General features: G+C 40.9%; 2 long non-coding RNA genes across 4 annotated transcripts; one reads left to right on the plus strand and one right to left on the minus strand.

The window, feature by feature from the left end:
- Positions 1–8710: 8710 nt before the first annotated feature.
- Positions 8711–15410, minus strand: LOC146179771 (uncharacterized). Its single transcript, XR_014700765.1, has 3 exons — positions 15043–15410; positions 12876–12916; positions 8711–11025 (listed from the first exon to the last, which is right to left on the minus strand). It is a non-coding gene; the product is annotated as an uncharacterized LOC146179771 (long non-coding RNA).
- On the plus strand, positions 14784–17553 carry LOC146179772 (uncharacterized). 3 transcript variants are annotated; one of them, XR_014700767.1, is made up of 4 exons: positions 14784–14995; positions 16235–16371; positions 16469–16607; positions 17359–17553. It is a non-coding gene; the product is annotated as an uncharacterized LOC146179772 (long non-coding RNA). The 3 variants fall into 3 exon arrangements; XR_014700766.1 differs by lacking the exon at positions 14784–14995 and adding an exon at positions 15804–15884; XR_014700768.1 differs by lacking the exon at positions 14784–14995 and adding an exon at positions 15915–16050.
- Positions 17554–22364: the final 4811 nt, after the last annotated feature.

A 22364-nucleotide genomic window follows, 5' to 3' on the forward strand; every position in this document is an offset into this window, starting at 1 on the left:
TCTCTTACTATTGTATAGCTCTTGTTTCTGCTTGCTTCCGTGATGGCTAAAGCTATTGCCACTTCATCCGCCATGTTTACATCCCTGTCCTAACTGACATGCTGGACATTCTACTGTGCCGGAGTTCCCGGGTTCGAACCCGACCACGGCGGCTGCGTTTCGAAGGAGGCGAAACGAAGTGGCGTCCGTGTGCTGTGCGATGTCAGCGCACGTTAAAGATCCCCAGGTGGTCGAAATTACTCCGTAGCCCTCCACTACGGCTCCTCTTTCTCTCTATCCCCTTTCACTCCCACCCTCATCCCTTCCCTTACGGCGCGGTTCAGGTGTCCACAGAGCAAGTGTGACAGATACTGCGCCTTTCCCTTCCTATGAACCAACCAACCAACCAACCATTTCTTTTCCCTGGTTATTAACTACGGCTACGCCCGCCGCTTTTCTGTCTCTGTACGTGGAAGTATACACGTAGAGGACGTTTGACTTCTTTGACAGGCTTCAGCCTAGGGCTCTTGCCCTAGCCTCTCTCCTCCCTGTGCTGTGTAGGGGGCTCAAGTTTTTTGGTATAGGGCTGACCACGAACGTGTCCCCAATCTTTTGTGGTATGTCAGTGCAATTTTTCCATCTCACTTACTGCGTCTCGGTGGCCAAGTCACGTTAGTAGGTGTCTTCCTACCTTGGATTGGGCCCACTGTTTCCAGTCGCGAGTATTGCAATAAAAAAAATCAAAAGCTGATGGCTGAAAACGTATGCGGGAAGCATGCAACGACAGTCCGAATGAGGTTTATGTTTTTGCTTCACCGCTCTCCAGTAGATCCTTATTTAATCACCAAAGAACATTTTCAGTGATCCAGGCATACTTCGTACCAAGGACGGACTTTCGAATGTGATTCTTAATTCACATCCTCCACCATCGTACACACAGCACGCTGCGCCGTCCGTGCCTCCCTCAGGCCCCGCACCAACGATAAAGGTGGGTCCCTGGCACCAGCGTCAGAAGAGCAGGCTATACATTGTTATGTCCTTAAATAATAAGCCGACTGCCAAAAAACAAATCTTCATTCAGGAGTCTCGAACCATACGTTGTTGTTCGTTGGTGTGATAACTGCGAAGCAAGCAAGTTTCTGCTCAAAGCCAACTGCCTCCAGTACGGCGTGGCTCATCGTCTGCCTCCACGCTATCTCCGCTGTACTGAGCCATCGCCAAATTTAAACTCATCTCTCTTTTATTACACAAATAGATGGGATTGATGGCAAGGTACTTCCATAACACACCCTGTAGTCTATCGTTCAACAAATCTAAAGCGCCGTTTCTAGTGCTTTCGATGCGAAACAATTTAAGCATAGCGACGACTAGGGTGTATCGCACGGTGAGCGCGCCGTCGATCGCCACGCTCTGGTATGCTCGCGCATCCGTTACTGTAAGTACTGTTAACTTTAATGGGGCAGCTGAGGCCGCACGTGTTTCAACGTTCAGCTCAACAACGCGGCCCCCAAACGTTACTGCAACGACGGTACGGGGCTGCGCTGTTGTCGGACGTGCTCGAAGGAAGAACTAAAACGCCATCGTGCATACTCGAAGGCTGAGCCAAAACACAATCTCTAGACACAGCTTGTTTTGACTGCTGTTCTCGGAAAGTGATTTAGCGCAAAAAGAAGTTCTTAAAGGGCTGCGACACACTGCTTGACGTGATGTCGGTTGTATTTCAGGTGCATTCTTTATGTCACACTGATACTAGCGCAAAGAAATTTTAAGAATCGGTGCACTGAAACGGGAGTTTTTTAATGAAGTAATTTTAAAATACAAGCAAACAAAATGCTGTCCTCAACTCTGTTCTTGCGGGGCTTCCCATTTTGCTCTCCCATTTACATCATTGGGAGCCACCAATCAAAAAAGGCAAACCAGTGACGTCACAGAAGTTATCACTGGATGGTAGCTTGTATGCTTTAACTCGCTCCTGCCAATGCTGGCAGCGTCATCGCCATGGTTACAAGGAACACAATGGCATAAGTTGCCAGCGTCGCTTTCATGGTGATAAAAAAGTGGGTGGTCAGTGATGCTTCATTATCTGATCAGCACTGCTGGCACCTTAGGAGTGCTTAAGAAATCCATGTAAATGGACCTTCCCGACTTAGTGGAATTCGAACGCGAGATAATGCGACGGAGTGACAATCTTCGCGTTATTCCGTACGGGTATACGCCGAGAGAGGACGACCAGCAGCCATCCATCAAATCTACCGCGCGGTGTTAACGATCGCCCAGCCATGCCGACAGAAGATTGCCACCAAGCTGATGATGTATACCGGTAAATATGAAACACAGCACTTTTTCCACACTTTCGTGTGGTTGAAAAGAATACTTGTAAATGCAGTGGCTCAATTAGATCAATTCAGCCAAGCCGTTCTCGGTATGCATGCATGCCACATGAACTTCGAAAAATCTATGTGTGGTTGACGGAATGCGCCTTGTCCATTATCGCGATCCAGAACGTGATAGAGCCACTGTCGTAGTATTACGTTCATTTTTAACCCCAGAGGTGAACGTTACTGCCCAGTCAAAAAAATCAGTGGGTCCAATTGTGATCACCAATCAGATTGAATGTGTTTTCGTAATTCCAATTTTTTTTCCATTGGGTATTATCCAGCCCAACTGATTTCTTCACTCGCAATTGAGAAGGCCCATTGATTTCTTTAATTCCAATTAGGAAGACCCATTGGTTTCTAAACTCTGACTTGAGAAGGCCCATTGATTTCTTCACTCCCAATCGAGAGGCCAACTGGTTTCTTAGATTCCATCTGGGATTAAATAAACCAATGCGCCTTTCCTATTGGGAGTGAAATAACCACTGGGTCTTCCCAATTCGAATTGAATAAACCAATAGCCCTCCCCAATCGGAAGGAAGACTCCAATGGGTCATACCGATTGGTACTGAAAAATACAATTTCTAGAGTAATCTACTTTTGGTGCTCTATTGTATGTGTTCAGAGTGACTGGAATACAAGACAGTATTTCTCTAAATGATAAATCGAATATTCAGCTGCCACTTTCACCACAATTCTGAAACTTCACGACCTATTTACTCGAATTCACTTCAGAACATGTACAGGATGTACGGCCCAGAAGTCCAAGCTGTGAAAGGGATGCATGGAGTGTGCATGTGCTTCTATTTTCAGGCATTGTTGTATTTGTGTTGTTAAGCATAATTTTAACATAACGCTTAGCTGCTAATCATTTTATTCTCCTCTCATTGTATGTATGTCACTCATCTTTTCTTTTTAGATAACACACCAAACCTGCTAAATGCTTATGAATGGATGCAAAAATAGGACATTGATTGAATTTATTCACACGACACACAATGCTGACACGAAGACATGTGAAATGTGTACAAAACTACGACTCCGCTGCCAAATAAATCAAAAACAAGCAATATATAGCATTAAAAGTGTAAATGCATATCACAATTTAACATCGCATTGAAACTGTACATGCATGTTACAATTTATTATCAGCCATTTAAACAGCATAAACACACAAAGAGTTTTGAACTAGCCTGAAAGTATACATACCAAGGAACCAAATTTTCACAAAAAATATGTGTCATCTAGAATACAAATAAATGCAGCACCCAACCATAATTTAACTAGACTGTATACAGTGCACAGCAGTATAACTGGATAAAACTTTAAAAAAAAGCAGCTATGGCCAGTGATCTGTGACATATATTACACCACTGAACAGAAAACAGGATCAATTTTTAATATTTGACTATACCAAACGAGGGACAGGTTAGCTTTTTATTTAGGCAGCCAGAAAATACTTAGCAGTGGACTGATTTCTGTAATGGCAAAATTGCATTTGGCAGTTCTTGCAGACTTCAGTTGTGTCCACCTGTAGCTAGCAAACAGCCCTTCATGAAAGACATGTCCAGACAAACAAGAAGTCATACATAATCATGCCTCATTAATATGAACATTTTAGTTCCCTGACTGAGGGATTAAAAAAAGGATTGAATAATGCGACAAGTGCATGGTCTACGAGCTGCATCAATTTTCACTGTCCAGAGAGATTCCATATTGACACGGTGTAAATACATACAGTATCGTGAGACCACCCAAAAATAATAAAAACTAGCATGCCTATGCCCACGCCACTAAGTATAACGGGCTTGCGGTATAAATACAATGAATGTTTACTCCTCATAAGAGCTGTCAACAATTCAAGCTGTCCATATTGACGAGGCATGACTACACAAGTAAACAAGCAGCCATTGGAACTTTACAGCAGCATTGGACGCTCAAACGAAAACTTATCACAGCTTAGATTCCAAATCTCGACGTCCATCAGTAGACCGATGACAGTAAAACGCTTTTTAAACTCTTTCTATGAAGCTGATCTGCAGTGTAGCTTGTTTAAAATTTTTCAGCAAAAATATTTATCCTGCATTAAAACGTGAATGCACTCGGGGTTGCTGCAGCGTATATCATGAAGTTCCATGACTACACAAACTCTTAATTTCTGGTGCTGGTAAACCAAGCGTGTCTGGTTCTCCCTTGGCTCACTGGTTTTAAATAATTGTTAACAGAAATACACTTCAGCTGCTTGAACAAAACATAAGCCTTAGCATCACTGCCGCATACCAATTTTTGAAGTACACCAAATTAGCCATCTGACAGCTGAACTACTGAATTGTTTGCTTTCTTAGCCAGTGAATATCTTTAGTCTGTCAGAACTGATCCACCTAGAAGCATTCTTGCATACTGCTTAGAGTTAATAGGTACGCTGTATTTATTTCTAAGTTGAAAGTTTGGCTGTTCATATTAAGTACCTTTACCAAAAAAGCGGAGGCCATCCGAGGTGTTCTCTTATGGGTGACTGGTGCATCAAGTGATGAACAATATTGAAGTACTTTTTGGTCCGCGAGATCGACCTAGAGGTGGCGCCACAGTCACTCCGGTAGTGTGGATCGGCAGCCGGCGGCGCTCGCAGAAACGCACGCTGCGTAGGTCTGCTTCCGAGTTTACGGCGGGTTTGTTGGCGATGAAAACGCGTCTTCTGCAGTATTTCTGCAATATTGCATAAAAAATCCCAGGATTTCGCCAATGCAGCAGAAGAAGAGCGGACTTTAGGAAAACAAAGCACGCAACCACCAGTCTTCTAGATTTGCTTTGCACGTTTCTTGCGCTGTACCGCGCTCACGCGCTGCCTAATGACAGCTTTGTTTTTCTTATCGACTTTTGAACAGTTTACGCGTGTCTCATGCGAGTGAGACCGGCGTATTTAGTGTCAAGCCCACGCAGATACAAGGTTCGTGCTCTGACCTGCAGTACTTTAGATTGAATCGAGAAAGCCTGGTTCATTAATCGTACTTGACTCGAGGATTAAGCGGGTTAAATGTAGCATTGGCAGCGCCCTGCATGCTGAGTTGCTTTAGACTGAGTGCGCATCAACTCTGTCCCAGACAACCACGCACAAATATTCCCCAAAAATGAGATCATGCCGACACTATATAGGAAACATCGCCGCACAGGAAAGCTGATTGTTCACGTGTACAGCGCTGAGTGGATTTAATTTGCCGAGATGCTTTTTGCGGTCACTGTCATAAAAATGTGATAGTGTATTACTGCATGCGCCACTAACTGTAAATGATTTTCTGAAACCGAGGGAAGTATAAGGGATTTCTGATCTGTGTGATGTTAATATATAACGGTAAATTAGTAGTGTAATTATTTAGTTTTGCAATGCGAATAAGTTCCACCGTGTGAGAGAATTTTACATACTTGACAGAATTTACAATAATCAGTGATTAATTTTCAGTAACGTTAAAGTGCAAGCTACGAATTACTCGCTGCGAAGACATTGATATAAACTGCGCATGGGCACTGTCATGTTCTGCGAAGCAATTTTGCAGGCTGAAAATTTCTTTATCACTAATTATTTAGCAGTGACTAAATCTTACGCGAATTAAAATATTAGGGTTGCTTCCAAAACAGATGCCGGATACAAAACTATTCCGAAAGAAATGGAGGTCATCTTGTCATGCGACTATAAAAATGTATTTATTCCCGAATTAAACACTGATATTTAAGCCCGCATGAAGCTGTTTTACTCCCCTTGTCAGAAATGACGAGTTTGCTCGGAAGACAGCACTTGGACGAAAAGGGATTATAATGATTATAATACGCTACCAGTAAAGTACATTGATCTAGGTGTATTATGTAATATTTAGGGTAACAATTAGGTGCAGAGAATATGTTTCCCAAACATTCGAGCATTTCTCTAAAGCAATATGTGCTCACTAAAACTTTTACGGATGCACAGAAGCCTTCAACAAGAACAAAAAAAGAAAAGAAATGCATATTGCTCCGGGTTTAACGCATGAAAGTGGCATCGGCTATGACAGATGATTACAGAGGCTTATTTTGGTGTCGTCTTTTTTTTTTTCATTATTAACACCACACTTACGACGTGGGATTGTTAATTGTGCAGTCAAATCACTCAGCAGAGGAACGCCTTTCGAAACGGTTGTGATTGAATCCCCCGTTCTCTAAATCAGCAGTCGAGCACTGAGACACAGCGACAGAGGTTTAAAAGCAAAAAAAAAACAGTACTCGCACGACTCTATCGTGCATACAGACGGCATAGTAGGCATAAAGTGGTCTGTTAAAACTGCCTTCTGCTATATGAAGCAGTCTGCGGTGGCATGTTTTAGTAGCTGCGGTATTCCAAAGAGAAACAGAAATATGCAATTTCTGAGCGTTTGCATTAACTTTTATAGACGGCAACGACTTGCTTTGCTCTGACACGGCGGTAGCGATAACACCACTTCGTTTGAGACATTGCATGTCAAAGGATCTCAAGCGCTGAAGACCGCGATGGATGATGTCCTTATCCAAGCATGACATGCTCGATACCGACAAGCATATATATATATATATTTTAATGAAGCGTGTGGTTATAGACTTCATATTTATTTTGCAAGCGGCATATAGGTAAGAAAAAGCTCACAGGTACCGCGAAACAAACAAAAACACCCTTGTACACGCCGCATGCGCGCGCGTAAATCACTGCGGGCTAGCACGCGACGCGAAAACGCATCCACACTGAGTAGGTTTCGCCGCTGAGCCGCAAGGTGGCGACTCTGCTCGATCTCGAGGCCAATAGCCAGCTGGTTTAACTCCTGAGATATATACTCCATTTGCAAAACACGGCATACCTGATGGGGGATTTCATTTGCCGCTTTCAAGCCTTCTTTAGGTTGCAATTCCATACCTCAAAAGGGATAGCGAAATGAGTCCACAGTGGACCCCAATGATGAATGCTCTTCACAATGTGTGTGAGCTGATTCATATTAAACGTCATAAATGTTTTTCCATACAGAATTTCAGCACGTATATGAAACATGACTAGAAGTTCTCGCCAAATCAAGGTCGCCAGGTTTAACATTGCTTTTCAGCATAATGTGAAGTTCTTCCACTAAGCATCCCCAGCGCTGAAGGAATGTTTTGGGGAGAATCCCATCAAGACCTGTAACACTGTAAAATAACATCCAATTTTCCAGCTCTTGGCCTTCCACCACCTCCGCTCTTTAGTCGGTCTTGGCATTCGTCTTACACTTTTTGGAGGATGTATGGCCATTAATCTATCAACCCTCTTTTTCTCTCGGCTGATAGAAAGTAGGCAGCTAGATGAATCGTACGTATCGAAAATTTGATGGCCAATGTTCAGAAGAATGCAGTGATATAATGCGGCACAAAACTCTGCACTATGTTGAAATGGGGCAGACTAATCAAGGGGGAGACTGTTTTGACACCATGAGTAGGCTTTTTTTTTTCTTTTTCTGCAGTTTCCATCTCCAGCAGCATTTGGTTTTCAGTTCGTTCAACAAGGTTAATGCTTTGCACTGAATACCTCATTGAGTCCTTAGCCCATTTTCCTTTTTGGAGGCGCTAATTTCACCCAAAGTGCCCATTGAATTGTGTCACCCTTTGCATGGGTGCCCGTGCAACAGTCAACAGCACAACACAAACAGAAAGCTCTGAATATTTCCCTTTTCCATTGATGCTCGAGAATAAAACCTTCATTGCTGAAATGGTACCTACTATTGACAAATGCACCTAGGAAAAGAGCCATGTCTGGTTTTTTTGCCAAACCACAATGCCTAAAACCAGCTTTGTCATCCTTTGCTTGGGTGGTACCTCATTAACTATTAGCTGAATGGGCCCAATGGCTGTACCACTTGATTTGAAAAGTAGCATCCCATCAGCATTCAATAAAAACCTAATCCTTGGATTAACTTATTTTGTACCAGTGACAAATTCATGGTATGGCTACCCATCCCAAATACCTAAGCATGTGCTGCTTTGCGACAATGGTTTTGTCAAATCGAGAAGTTGAGAATTATGCAACAATTTTTGCAACTGCGACTTTATATTTGAAATGACAAAAAATGATAAATAAGCAAGAGTGGTGACATTTGTCATTCTGCTGCAGCTTGGGCACTAAAATGTTGACTTTGCTGGTACATGGCTTATCTCTTTTCAGCATTTTGGACAAAACAAAATAAAATTCATCGATGCTCTTGATTGTTTAAGAAGTGTGTAACATTGTACTGAGACTGTGCCAAGACTGTATGCTCAAAGAAATGGGTAATAATATGTATGAGGTTTGTGAGGCATGTTAGTGACAAGCTATTCTTTATGGCATACTTTGTTTGAGAATTGGCGGCTGATATATAAAGAAAATTAAACACCAATAATGTTTGGCCCAACAAAGCACCAGTGGTTATGGCTAGGTGATGCCTTTCGAAATAGACTGCAAGGAGCTGTTCTTAGTAAGACATTTTGTCTTATTTTAATTTTATGTAAAAGGAGAAATTAAGACAAGATAGGATGAAAACTTCAGCAGCCATAACTGTGCTCCTTGTTTTAAAAAATGCTGCTTATATGCTTGGTAGTCTCTAGCATTATTTTAGAGCTACATAAAAGCAAATAATGAGAATTTGGCTTCTTACTCTGCTAATATGCTTATTCACCCACCATGATATGGAATGCCTCTGTGGCAGCAGACAAGGTTTCTGACATTGGTTCTTGCAAAGAATAGGTCGACTCTAGAAATGTACAAAGAAAACAGCAGCATCGCTGATCTTATCTAAATTGCATGTCACTAACGGGGCTTTCATCAGACATTGTTGTAAGTTAAAAATCTGAGTTGTTTATAATTACTGTACCCCCTCTCCCCGAATGGTCATTTTGAAAGTACTAACTTCTTCACTGTCAAGCTCGAATGGAGGTATGTTAGTTGAGCGTCCATGTGACGTTCCTTCATTGCCACTTTTATCGTCGGTTGCTGGTTCACTCAATGCGGCATGATGGTCAGCATCTCTGGCTTGCATACCGCAGTTGTCGCGCTGCATGCGCTGTTTCGAAGTAGTATATTTTGGCACAGCTTCCTGTCCCACGGCGAATCTTCTTCACTAGAAAAGCCTGTTTGTGAAGCTCCCTGCGGCAATAGCTTGTTCTATTAAATTCATGCATCTACGCTCGGTTCAAAACAGCATGTAAGCGCACATAGACAGCGAACTTACGGCATGCTGGTGGCGGGCGCAGGCAGTAGACCTGGGAAGTTTAAATCCTGTGCTTGGGCTGAGGTAGGTTTTATAAGGTCCCCGCCTTTTTCATTTGTGTGATGAAAGCGTCATTGGTCTCAACCAGGGACCATAGTCTCAACCATGACCATCTAAAAATGCGGATGCCGCCATGCTGGGAGTAATGTTAATCCAGTCGTTATTTTCCACGGGTTTCGTACCAAATAATTTTCGTAATGAAATGCTGATAACATGTAAGCATTAATACTACCTGGTTTATTAATGGTTTTACTTCAAAGTTTAATGCGAAAATTATTTGTTTTGAAATGGGAAACTAGGGACAAAGCCATGCCGGCGATGCATGTATCGCCGCTGACATGACAATCGCACATTTGACATTTCGTTTTCCTCTGCAGCATTTCTGATGACCTCGTGCTTTCAGCACCACGTGCCACGAAAATTGTGCTCTTATGGCAGCCCAAAGCACAATGATAACTCACGCCTATGTCGGATATGAGGATAAGAAGTTCGCGGTTGTGAAAATCAACGACATCAAAGATTTTAGCCCTGTAAATAACAAGGACTTTTCGTATCTGGCCTACTACGCTGTCAAGTGGACTGCGGCGGACGGCAGCTTCGACTACTATCGCGCGAGAATTTTAGGGTTGGGCGGTAAGTTATTTGATGCTACTTCATGTTTGCAGCTTATTAACTAGGTTTCTGGATGTTTTTTTTTGTGCCGTTAGTAGGGAAAATGGAAAATTGAGCATATACCAGCAGAACTGAGGCATTGTTTTCGTGCTTGAAACTTAACAGCGTTGCAACAGGGAACAATAAAGTGATGGAAGGAAACTAACTAGCACAAATGTTTCTTTTACTGACGCATTGTTATGGTGGTGCTGTGAAAGAAACGCATTTTAAAGCATTTTAGTGCTACTTTGGTTGTACATTAGACTGAAAGTTATACGAATTTTATTTAATGCACTTGAAAAATTAATCATGAACGAAACTTGCTTTGTTGCCTGCTCTATATACATCTTTGCATCACGTTCAGCGCACGTACGTGAGTCGGGAGATTTGAATACTACATCATCTGATTACATTTGTTTCCAGTTTGCATAGCAGGTGACAGAACCATGTGCGTGTTATTTCTTCATGGCTCGTGCAGATTGTCGAGAGGGTGCAGTGAAAAATAGAGGAAGAAGTAATGATGTGATCAGTTTCCTTGTTATTGACTATATAACATTTGCACCATCAACAATAGTGTCAATTTCTTGTAGGTCACAATTTTTGTGCTTGGCTGGAATATTCTTCAGAGTCTGAGGAAGCCGTGCTAGGGAAGGCGGGCAGCAGAAGGGTCCGTGTCAAGTCGAAACCAGTGACAGTGATGAAGATTTTTCACCGGAGGTGAGTTCACAATCATTTTCATGGGCTCTGCGTAGTGCCTGTGAGAGGCGTATTTTCTGGAGGGGTTAAACTATTGTTGAAATATTTCTCAGCTTTTCAGCCACGAAAGAAAAAACAAAGAAGGACCTAGGGAATATTTCAATAGTATTCTAAAGAAAAAAGAATGCTCAGCCATCAACAAGTCCCAAACCCAAACACGAAGAGGCTTGACATGGATACTGAAGCCCGCCAACAAATAGCTATCTTACAGGAACAGCTGAAGCGAAAGGAAGACACAATCCTCCATCTCAAGTAGGAGATTAAAAAGCAGGAGAGTGAGATCCTGTAGCTCCATAGATTGAATATGGGGCTGCAGGAAAATATTCTGGACAAGCTCTGCACTAGGGCAAGTGAGTAATTAGTGCTAATCTCAAACTTGACAGCTGTTGGACAAGCTCTGGACAAGCTCTGCACTAGGGCAAGTGAGTAATTAGTGCTAATCTCAAACTTGACAGCTTAGCTGCTGCTTAGCTGCTTCAGCTTGTTTATATACTTACTGTTGCACCACTCAGAAAAGGGCAAAAAATTCCCATGGTCTAATCATTCATTCCTTAGAGCTCGAATGTTGCAGAGCTGTTTTATTTAGTGGTACTTTTTGTTTTATGCTGATAGGATGGGGTACTTGCCTTATTTGGCCAGAAGTAATAATACAATTCCGATCACTTTTCTCATTCTTGTGAAAGACGTACAGACACCAGACATTACCTGCAGGTTGTCTACTTTTAAGTCACATATAAAGCAAGTGATATAAAATGGTCACCACATAATGTTTTAAAGTTTCAAGTTTGAAGTTTTATTGTACGTAAAAGGTTAACAAAACACGAATACAGAAGGAGGTCCCAAAGTCAAGGACTGTGGACGGGACCTCCTATGATGAATATTGTAAAGAAATATATATTGAGAAGATGCAAAATTTATACAATATTTCGCATCAGTGGGATGGGGTGAATGAAACGTGAATTTATTACAGGCACTATTGTTGTAATGAAAACGGTTACACACCTTATCACATAATGAAACACATAAGAAACAATTCATAAATAGATATAAGGGATAACACTGGAACAGTTTACCTTGAAAAATACGATTAGTGTGATATCAAAAACTGACGAAGATTGGATTTCAAGGAATAAATAATGATTGTTTGATAGATACTGGTAAAGAATTCTAGAGTGGTACCAGAGAATCGGACAGCTTGTTTCCAGTAATTAGTGTTTCGTTTAGGCAGCAAGAAGTTATTATTGTTGGCGAAACATGTGTCGGTACGACGCGGTATTTGATCATTGGTGGTTAGAGAAAATGGAAGTAGCTCTGTAAAAGATTTATAATACATAAACTGTAGTCGATTATTTTGTTCACAGAAAGAATACTGTGTGATTGGTGCAAACGAAGGGCATTTTTTTTAGCAGTGAGTACAAGTAATAATGCGTATAGCTTGATTTTGGATAATTTGCAGGGAAGATAAATGCGAAGGGTACGTGTTTCCCCAAGATGAAATGCAGTACTGAACGTGAGTGTGGACGAACGAGTAATATAGAGAAATGAGCATGGGAATATCAAAATACGGGCGAACTTTAATTAGTACTGTAATGCCATAAGTTATTTTGAGAGAAATAGATGTGATGTGAGTCCGAAATATTAGATATTCATTAAGTTCCACACATAAAAATGACACATGATCAGAAGCAATGCTAGAGTTTGAGCCGATGTTAACAGACGGGGTTTCGCAGATAATTTTATGAGGTGAGCTGAAAACTATAAAACTAGATTATGATGCATTAATGGACAGCATATTATCCTGGCACCAGCTGAATACAATGTCTGCATCAGCATTCAGTTTTTCTACCACCTTGTTTATGCGTGAATCCGAGGTTAAGGTGGTCGTGTCATCTGCATAAAGAAAACAGAATTATTAAGGCACATAGGAAGATCATTAATGTATAATAAAAATAAGAGAGGACCAAAAAGTGAACCTTGTGGAACTCCAATGTTAGTAGTTTTGTATTTTGAATATGTCTCTGATATGAATACCGCTTTTATTTCGAATAAATAGCTTTTTATTAGAGTAAGGGCAGGCCCAGTTATTCCGATAGCGTCATGCTTATTGAACAGAAGAGTATGGTTAAGGGAATTGAATGCATGGAGAGGTCGATTAATAATTCACCAGCGATGTTACCCCCATCAATGAAGGATTTAATTTAATCCGTGAGAGCGATCACAGCTAATTCAGTAGAGAATCCCATTCTAAAACCAAATTGGTTAGGCGAGACAATGTCAGATTTTAATGCATAGCTCTTTAGTCCTGCAGCAATGGCTTTTTCGATGATTTTACTGAAAAATGACATAATAGCGATTGGGCGGTAATTGGAAATGTTATGCGTATCTCCCTTTTTGAAGATAGGAATAAGCTTAGCCTTTTTCAACGCAGTAGAAAAAATTCCGGATTTGAACATCAGGTTAATAATGTGAGCGAGGACATCGCAATTGACATGAGCAATCATCTTTATATGAGAAGAATGTATATTATCCAGACCTAGACTGGTGTCATTTAGATTGCGTATTATTTTGCAGATCTCGTCAGGTGACACAAGAAAAAGGAAAATGCTATGGGGAGATCGTTGTAATGATTGAAATGTAGCAAAGTTTGAATTACCTGAAGGTAAATCAAAAGAATCACTAAACGCTTCAGCAATGTCAACCGGGTTGCTATATGTTTTCTCGCCTGAAGTAATTGTAGATATGGGAACTTTGGAGGTGGTTCTGTTTAGGAAGGCTTTAATAATTTTCCACTTCTTGTTAACGTCATTGACGGCTAGATTTAACTCTCTTTCATAATACTTTTTCTTACCTGTTGTCAGGAGTATGCTTAATACGTTAGAATAATTCTTATAGCGTGCTAGAAGTTGCATGTTAAATGGTTGCTTTTTGCTCTTTTTATAGAGGTTATCTTTTTCTCTTAAACTGTTTAATAGGCTAGAAGACATCCAGGGATTAATCGGAGCTGAATATATTTTATTGCGTAGATACAGTGGAGCCCTGATTAACAGCATTAGAGATAATAGGAAAGAACTGATTAAATGCATTATCAGCGTCATCAATAGCCTTGATTACTGACCAGTCAACACTTGCAATCCATTCAAGAAATAATGCAGCGCTCAGTGCTTTTTTTTTAATGCGGAGTATGTACCAAGCCTGGTTAACACAGTTATCCAGTTGAATACAAATAGGGCTGTGATCAGTTAAATCAGCCTCTAAGACACCATATCGGGGGCGGTTATTAGGTTGGATAAGGCGAGATCTATAAGAGAGCTTGAACCACTCGCCGAAACACGTGTCGGAATGGTAATAAGATTTTCAAAACCATGAATATTTAAAACATCCAAGTAATCTTTATGTGAAGGGCAGTTGGGGTCTAATGTGTTAATTTTGATGTCACCCATTATAATTACATTTTTGCGTTCCATAGATAAGACTGAGTGTAAAGCTGAACAGAAATCTGACAGGAGACGAGGGTGATCGGTATACGCAACCAATGGTTAAATTTTTTTATCTTGTGAAAAGAAAGATTCATCCGGTTCAATCCATGCAGATACAGTTTATCACTATTAAAGCTAGATCAAGACGGCGACGATAATGATAGCAAGACGAAATAAAGATTGATGTGCCGCCATGAGCGCTATCGCTACGATGGCAGTATTCTGCGCTGTAAGAAGGCAACGAGTATAGTTTTTTATTTGTTTCAGACAGCCAAGTCTCGCTGACGCAGATTACTGAGAACTGGTGATGAGTAGCTGATAATAAGTTAGCAATGTCGTCCGAATATTTTCTTAGACTTCGTGCGTTAAAATGAATTAAAGATCTGCAAGAAGGGGAAAGATAAGATTCTAGGTTTGAAGGCGTGAAGTATGAAGCTATTCTAATGAACGAGATGGGCAGAAAGAGTACAGATTCTTAGATGAAATTCGACAGGTCGGACTCGGATTTAATACGAAAGACATGGCTATTTTCTGACTTACGTGCCAAAATTTGACAGTTTGTCGTCCAGAGATGCAGCCACCCCTTTTCTTTCTTGGGTGCTCGTGCCCTAGTGAGAAGTTTCTTGTTTTCCATGGTCAGGTGGTCATTTACGTATATTGGATCCTTTTCTTCCCCTAAGAAGCCAATGCTACCAGTGTCAAGCTGTGCCTTGCGCGCCCTTTCCAAGAAGTAATTTCTTTTGGAACGGGAAATGAAACTAGCAATAATGTTCTGCCCTGACTGTGCAGAGACCCGGTGAACAATACCCAAGTCAGAAGTGGCAACAGGACAGCTAATTTTGTCTCCAATTGACGCCACAATTGCAGCGCAGTCTTCGCCCTGTGCTGCAAATATTTAATGCATACAATATTCCTCCTCATCCTGTTCTCATTTTATCGCTGAATAGAATTGTAATGCCAGAGTTATATTTGCTTTTCATTCACTCACATTTCTTTTCTTGAGGCAGGCTGATTAGTTCTACGAAGACAATGAAGCAGCAATTATTTGATAGCTTTTCCATCTCATGTGATCAAATCTCAAGTCTTTTGTTAGGTATTTCATATAACAAATCACCTAACCTTGTGTTTGGCGCATCATAGCCTTAGATGCTGTTGTGCCATAAAACCCTATATAACTAACAAATCTTCTGTCGCAGCAATCAATTATTCTATAAAAAAAGGCACTTGAGGTTACAGATTGATCTTAGTATTCATAAATGATTACCATGTGGTAGGTCATAGATTTCTATTGTCTTATATATAATTATTAAAAACACGCTCTAATGTATTTGGTGTCCTTTAATGTCGAACTAGGAAGTGTGGATCACAGATATTGAAACAAGGTAAAATGTGGTCTGTAAACAATTAATGCTTGACGGAATATGTTATATATTTGGCTGCTGTTAGCTCTTGTTCTTTTCATTTTTTGAAAGAGAAATAATGAATATCTGAAAAGAATATCTTGTGAAATCTCACGCACAACAGTATCTAAAATGCATGCTAGTGTGGGTAAGTTCATGCATCATGAGTTAATGAGCGTGTGTATGCTCAGCCTTTCTGCATTTTGCCATGTGTGGCAATTTGCTGTGTCTGGGAAAAGATAGTAAGCTTTTTGTTCTGAACCTATTTTTGATACTTGTGGATAAATATTTTCTTATTTTCTGCTTTTGCTCACGATAATACCTGAATATAGGTATAGCCAGCTCATCTCGCCTCCATTGTGCGAGTCGCAGCTCCAATCCAGGCAGCTATCAAAGATGTGCCACAATTTGAACCACGCACAGAAAAACTCTTGCAGGACTGACAAGCACATGCCAAGGTGATGAAATGGTAAGTATCACGATGTTTACATTAATTACATGGTGTCTCAGAAAATGTTACTGAAATGTTTCGTATATAAATGTTGCTTAAGAGACTTTTTCTACAGGTGGACATTGGACAGAGCCTGTGTATAAAGCATGAGATTTGGGAATACATCCGAAGCCAAAAACAAGATTCCATTTTTGCTAAAGCATTAGTCATGGCAATCTGAAGTAAAGACGATCTCCACGACAAATCACTGCAAGGTAGGCGAGCATGTTTTTAATTCTCAATTTCACTGTACTCTTATCCCTGTAATAGTCCAAGTCCCCAATAATCTCAACCCTATTTTGTCGCCAGGCAAAAAAAATGTGCACGCTTTCCTGGAAAGGCTCCCAAAGCATCACTCACGCCTTGGAAAGTGAATGTTGTGCTTGGTAAGTAAGTGCTGAATGGTTGACCATGTAACCAAATCTAGTGCATTCTACTGTAGTATTCAACCGTGCATATTGGCAAAAAATTATGTCGGCTCTCGATAACTCGGTTTGGAAGGACAGTTTAAGTTTGTGAAATGCTTGTCCAATGAATAAAAAGGTGTCAAGTTACATCACAGTCCTTTAGGGGCGGGGGCATTCGTCTTGGGGCTCCCAGCACTGCAAAAATATTGGTAGTTTTTAGGATGGAAACGTGCAGCCTGTGCACTTTCCTTACTGCATTTAAGGGCTAGTGCAAGCAATCGCTAATATTTTGTTAAAACACCCTTGCACACATTATGAAAGTTTCAGGAAATTGTAATCTTTGAGAAATGTTCATGTTAAGGTTATATAAGCTTGCTCATGTTGCTTGACCTAGAAATTTAGTGTGTAGTATCTGGATGGCAGTTCTATACTGAAAAGAGACACAGCAGATACAAAAGTTAAGAATGTAGCAGAGGCTCTGTCTTGTGACTGCTAGCTGGAGCATATTTTGGGTGGCTGCTACTCACGTTATATTTTATATGTAACTTCCTCATTTCAGAAGGTTAAGAGCTCGGCTCGCCAGCCAGAATGTGCCACGAGGGCTTCTGACGATGGTAACCAAAAATTTGAACCACTTCAGAGTGGAGAAGCTTGGCGACATTGAGAAAGGCGCAAAGCGGTAAACTGCTGTTATACTGCGTTATGTCTTGCCATATATTTAAAATTTTGTATTTCGCACCTAACATGAAGTAAAAGCGGTGTATAAAAATTCACTTATAAGTGTGACTGCTAGGTTCCATGCAAAGTGCTGGTGGAAAAAAAATCATGACCTATATACTCGATACTTTCTCAATTATGTGAGTCTTGAGCATACTCTGTTAAGAATGCTGAAAAAATTTCCAGGACATCACAGGAGTCATGAATTTCTCCTAGTCCTGAAGCCAGAGAGCAAGTGTATTTTCCAGTATTTTTCAAATGTTCAAATAAGCAGTGAGTGTTGAGGCACCTTCGTGGGAATGTCTTGCCAAATCGTCATTCAGTCAGAAATTTGGGCAATGTGTCCAACGTTTGAGTCATTTTATATGCATTAATTTGCATGCTCATGAAAATCTAGTTGGCTAATCATTTCGGTCTAAGTGATTTCCCAGTTAAAACCAAAAGAGTAACCATTTACATTCAGTGGATGTACCATTCGAATTCAGTTGTGTGGTTGGATGACCAGTTCAAACCAAATGGACAAATTTTTAGATTGAATAGATGTTCCATTTGAGTTCAATTAGTCTGGTTAAGTTACCAGCTCAAACTAAATGGGCGACCTTTTAAATTCAATGAGTCTACCATTTGAGTTGGATTGGTGTGGTTAAGTCACCAGTTCCAACCAAATGGGCAACCTTTTAGGCCGAATGAGTGAACCATTTGAGTTCAATTGGCCGACCATTTGGTCTGCTTAGCTAGCAAGCTGAAATCTATTGGGTAACCATTTTTATTCAATGGGTGCACCCATTGATCTCAACTGGTCGGCCTCAATGAGTGGCGAAAACACAAATGGAATTCGAACAATTGGTTTCAATGGGAAATTTCCCAGTTGGACCTATTGGGTTTTTACTGTGTGGAGAGAACAACGGTACCTAGCACAACCTAGAACAGTGCGGAAATATACGCCAGTGGCCGGAATTTTCGAGAACCTTCTTAAAGCATCTTGCGCGACAAAGAAATTTATAAAGCTGCGTCTCGCGACCACGAGCATGGTCAAACAAAGAACACAGAATCGATATGCGTGCCAGAATCACAGTGATAAAGCTGCATGCCGCACTCTAAAAATATGGTGTAATCTTAGTGTTTTGGGGGTTAAACCGCTCGTCGCTGAGCTGATACCTTTTTAGGGGTAAGTTACGCTGTTTGTCGGAGACTAAGTATATATATAATATTGCATGTAGTGTAACATTACGCTTCTGGTAGCCTACACTTGCACCTTCACAAGCAGCATAACTGTAGTCTACCTAGATATATTCTTACACCTTTCATAAAGGCCTATGTTTTAGTCTGTGGATGGCATAACTATACCCATCCGTCAAATGTGCAAGTTTGCACCTTGAGAACATAAACTTATTCTTTGTGCACAGATGCAAAGTTACCATATTAGAGTATAAATTTATACTGCGACAAAGAGAGGAACGCTTTGCACCTTTGTGGTGAAAGCTTATACCACAAGGAGAAGGATAATGTTGCCCTCCAAGCAGTTTAAAGTAATGCCCTATTACACAAGGTATCTATGCATCATCTAGTGTTATCCTCGCAGCAATGCTATTGCACATTTGCATCGTAAACTTGCTCACTGGAAGCAGGAATAAAGCTGACTATTATGCTTCAAGGTTTTCTGAAAGGAATGGTAAAGTTGAAATGTTGCAATATTTTTATGCCGTGTTTAGTGTGACAGTGAGCAATATTTTAGGTGATGTATGCTGTGTCGTGTTGTGTTCAATCTTTAAGTTCTACTGCAGATTGAACGAAAAGAATTCACAGAACAATCAGTGAAAATAACATACCGTAGTATTTATTTCACCTGGGTAGTATTAATTTCACGGGCTGGGTAATCTCTCCACATTCAGAGCAGATATGCACTAAGTATTGACCTGCGCAGAAAAGAGATTCCTCCTGAAAAAAGACTCACAAAACACACTTATGGGGTATTTAATTCACGTACAATAATAAAACTGAACAAAAGGCAGATAAAAAGGAAGAAAAGTGAAAATAGTACACTAGTTCAGGCTTCCAAGTGTTTGTATAGTGCGAAGTGAACTCACATAATATATAGATGAGTGAAAATTTTACAAATCTGATCTATACCTATGCCACTAACAGAATATAGATAATTAGCACATTGCAATCTCCGGAAAAATTCACAATGTGCTCAATAAGACAATATACAATTAGACGTATTGTTGTCAGGAGCAGGGTCAATCCACAGGCACCACTGATGTTGGACTATGAGAGGGTCGGGTCGTTTAAAGAAATATTAACGAAAACATGTTGATCAAATGGAAGCTAGCCTAACTATATATATAATAAAGGCAAAAAGTGATTTAATAAACCCCTCTCTCTCTATTCTATATGTGTGGTTCTATATTTTTTCATTAGGTTTTATGTTAAACTTTGCTTTATAACCTTCACTTTTTCCTTTGTTGTTTGCTGGTTTTCATTCCATCACCAAAACTTTGCTTTCACACCTGACAATCATCATCATCAGCCTGATTATACCCACTGCAGGGCGAAGGCCTCTCCCATATTTCGCCACTTAACCCGGTTCTGTGCTAGCTGCATCCACTTGACCCCTGCGAACTTCTTAATATCATCCGCCCACCTAACTTTCTGCCGCCCCCTGCTACGCTTTCCTTCCCTTGGAATCCAGTTTGTTACCCTTGGCGACCATCGGTTATCCTCGCTTCGCACTACATGTCCTGCCCATGTCCATTTCTTCATCTTAATTTCCACTAAAATGTCGGTAACTTGAGTTATTTCTCTGACCCACCGGTAAGCTGCTAGTCATAATCTGCGAGTGCTTGCCAAATGCGCTCCATCCCAATCTTATTCTTCTTCGAAATCCTTTTCACGGTCCGGATCTGCGGTTACTACCTATCCTAAGTAACATATTCGCCTACTACTTCCAGTATTTCGCTACCTAATCTAAACTGCTGTTCCTTCCCGCGGCTGTTGAACATTACCTTAGTCTTCTGCATAATGATTTTCAAGCCTACCTTTCTTCTTTTTCTGTCTACGTCATCAATCATTATTTGCAGTTCATCCCCCGAGTTGCTTAGCAAGGCGTTATCAGCAAATCGCAGATTACTGAGGTATTCTCCATCTACCCTTATCTCCAACTGCTCCCAATTCAAGTCTCTGAATACTTCCTCTAAACAAGCTGTGAATAGTACTGGAGAGATTGTGTCTCCTCGCCTAACACCTTTCTTTATGGGGATTTTGTTACTTTCTTTATGCAGAACTATGGTTGCTGTGCAGCCACTATATATATCTTCCAGCACTTTCACGTACGGCTCGTCTACCTCCTGATTTCGCAATGCCTGCATCACCGCCGAGGTTTCAACTGAGTCAACTGCTTTTTCGTAATCAATGAATGCTATGTATAAGGGCTGGTTATATTCCGAGCATTTTTCTATCACCTGATTGATTGTATGGATATGATCGATAGTAGAGTACCGTCCGAAACCCTGCTTGATCCTTTGCCTGATTGCAGTCTAAGGTTGCCCTGATTCTATTAGCGATTACCTTAGTAAATACCTTATACGTAACAGACAGTAAGCTGATTCGTGTGTAATTTTTAAGGTCCTTAGAGTCCCCTTTCTTGTGAATGAGGATAATGTTTGCATTCTTCCATGATTCCGGTACCGTCCATGACACCAGGCTCACGTATACAGAGTGGCCAGTTTTTCTAGCACGATATCCCCCCGTCCTTCAGCAAATCTGTAGTTTTCCGATCCTCTCCAGCTGATTTCCCCCTTTTCATAGTTTTTAGTGCTTTCTTGACCTCGTCCTTCGTCACTGGTGGAACGTCTGACTGTTTTTCCCTACCGCCAATCTCATTACGGTCCTGACTACTTTGGCTACTGTAGAGATCTGTATAGAAATCCTCGGCTACTTTGACTATCTTGTCCATATTAGTGATGACGTTGCCCGCCTTGTCCCTTATCGCATACATCTGGTTTTTTTTTTTTTTTTGCCTATGCCCAATTTCTTCTTTACTGCTTTAAGGCTTCCCCCGTTCTTTACAGCATGCTATATTTTCTCCATGTTATACTTCCTTACATCGGCTACCTTGCGCTTATTGATTAGCTTTGATATCTCGGCCAATTCGATCTGGTCTGTCGATTGGAAGCTTTCATACTCTGGCGTTTCTTAATCAAATCTTTCGTCTCCTTAGACAGCTTACCGGTATCCTCTCTAACTATCCTACCGCCTACTTCTACCGCGCACTCAGTAATGATATCTCTGAAATTATTGTTCCTTGCCTCTAGGGTAATGTCGCCATCCTCAGTTAGAGCTGAATACCTATTCTGTAGCGAGATCCTGAACTCTTCTGCCCTCCCCCTCACCGCTAATTCGTTGATGGGTTTCTCTCTTACTAATCTATTGCGTTCCTTCTTCAGATTTAGGCTAATTCGGGACCTCACCATCCTGTGGTCACTGCATTGCACTTTCCCGATTACCTCTACATCCTGCACAATGACGGGGGTTGAACACATTATAAAGTCGATTTCGTTTTTAGTCTCTCCGTTAGGACTTTTGCATGTCCATTTCCGGTTCTTCCATTTGCTGAAGAAGGAATCTGTAGAAGTTACCTGACAATCCCAGTGGCCTTATTTCTAGAGTGAGTATAGTCTAATCCTCCGCCTAGAAAACAATGTGTGGTCCCACATGATATTATCTTTTCTGTATGGGGTTACTTTTTTCCTGAGAGTACATTGTCTTGCTGTCATGTGATCATCCATGACAAGTGATAACTACACACCCCTTATTCTTATTTATTATTATGTGGGGTCTGTTTTCTTG

Source organism: Amblyomma maculatum, chromosome 9 (genome assembly GCF_055883805.1).
Source record: "Amblyomma maculatum isolate TAMU_Amacu chromosome 9, ASM5588380v1, whole genome shotgun sequence".
NCBI classification, from domain to species: Eukaryota; Metazoa; Arthropoda; class Arachnida; order Ixodida; family Ixodidae; genus Amblyomma; species Amblyomma maculatum.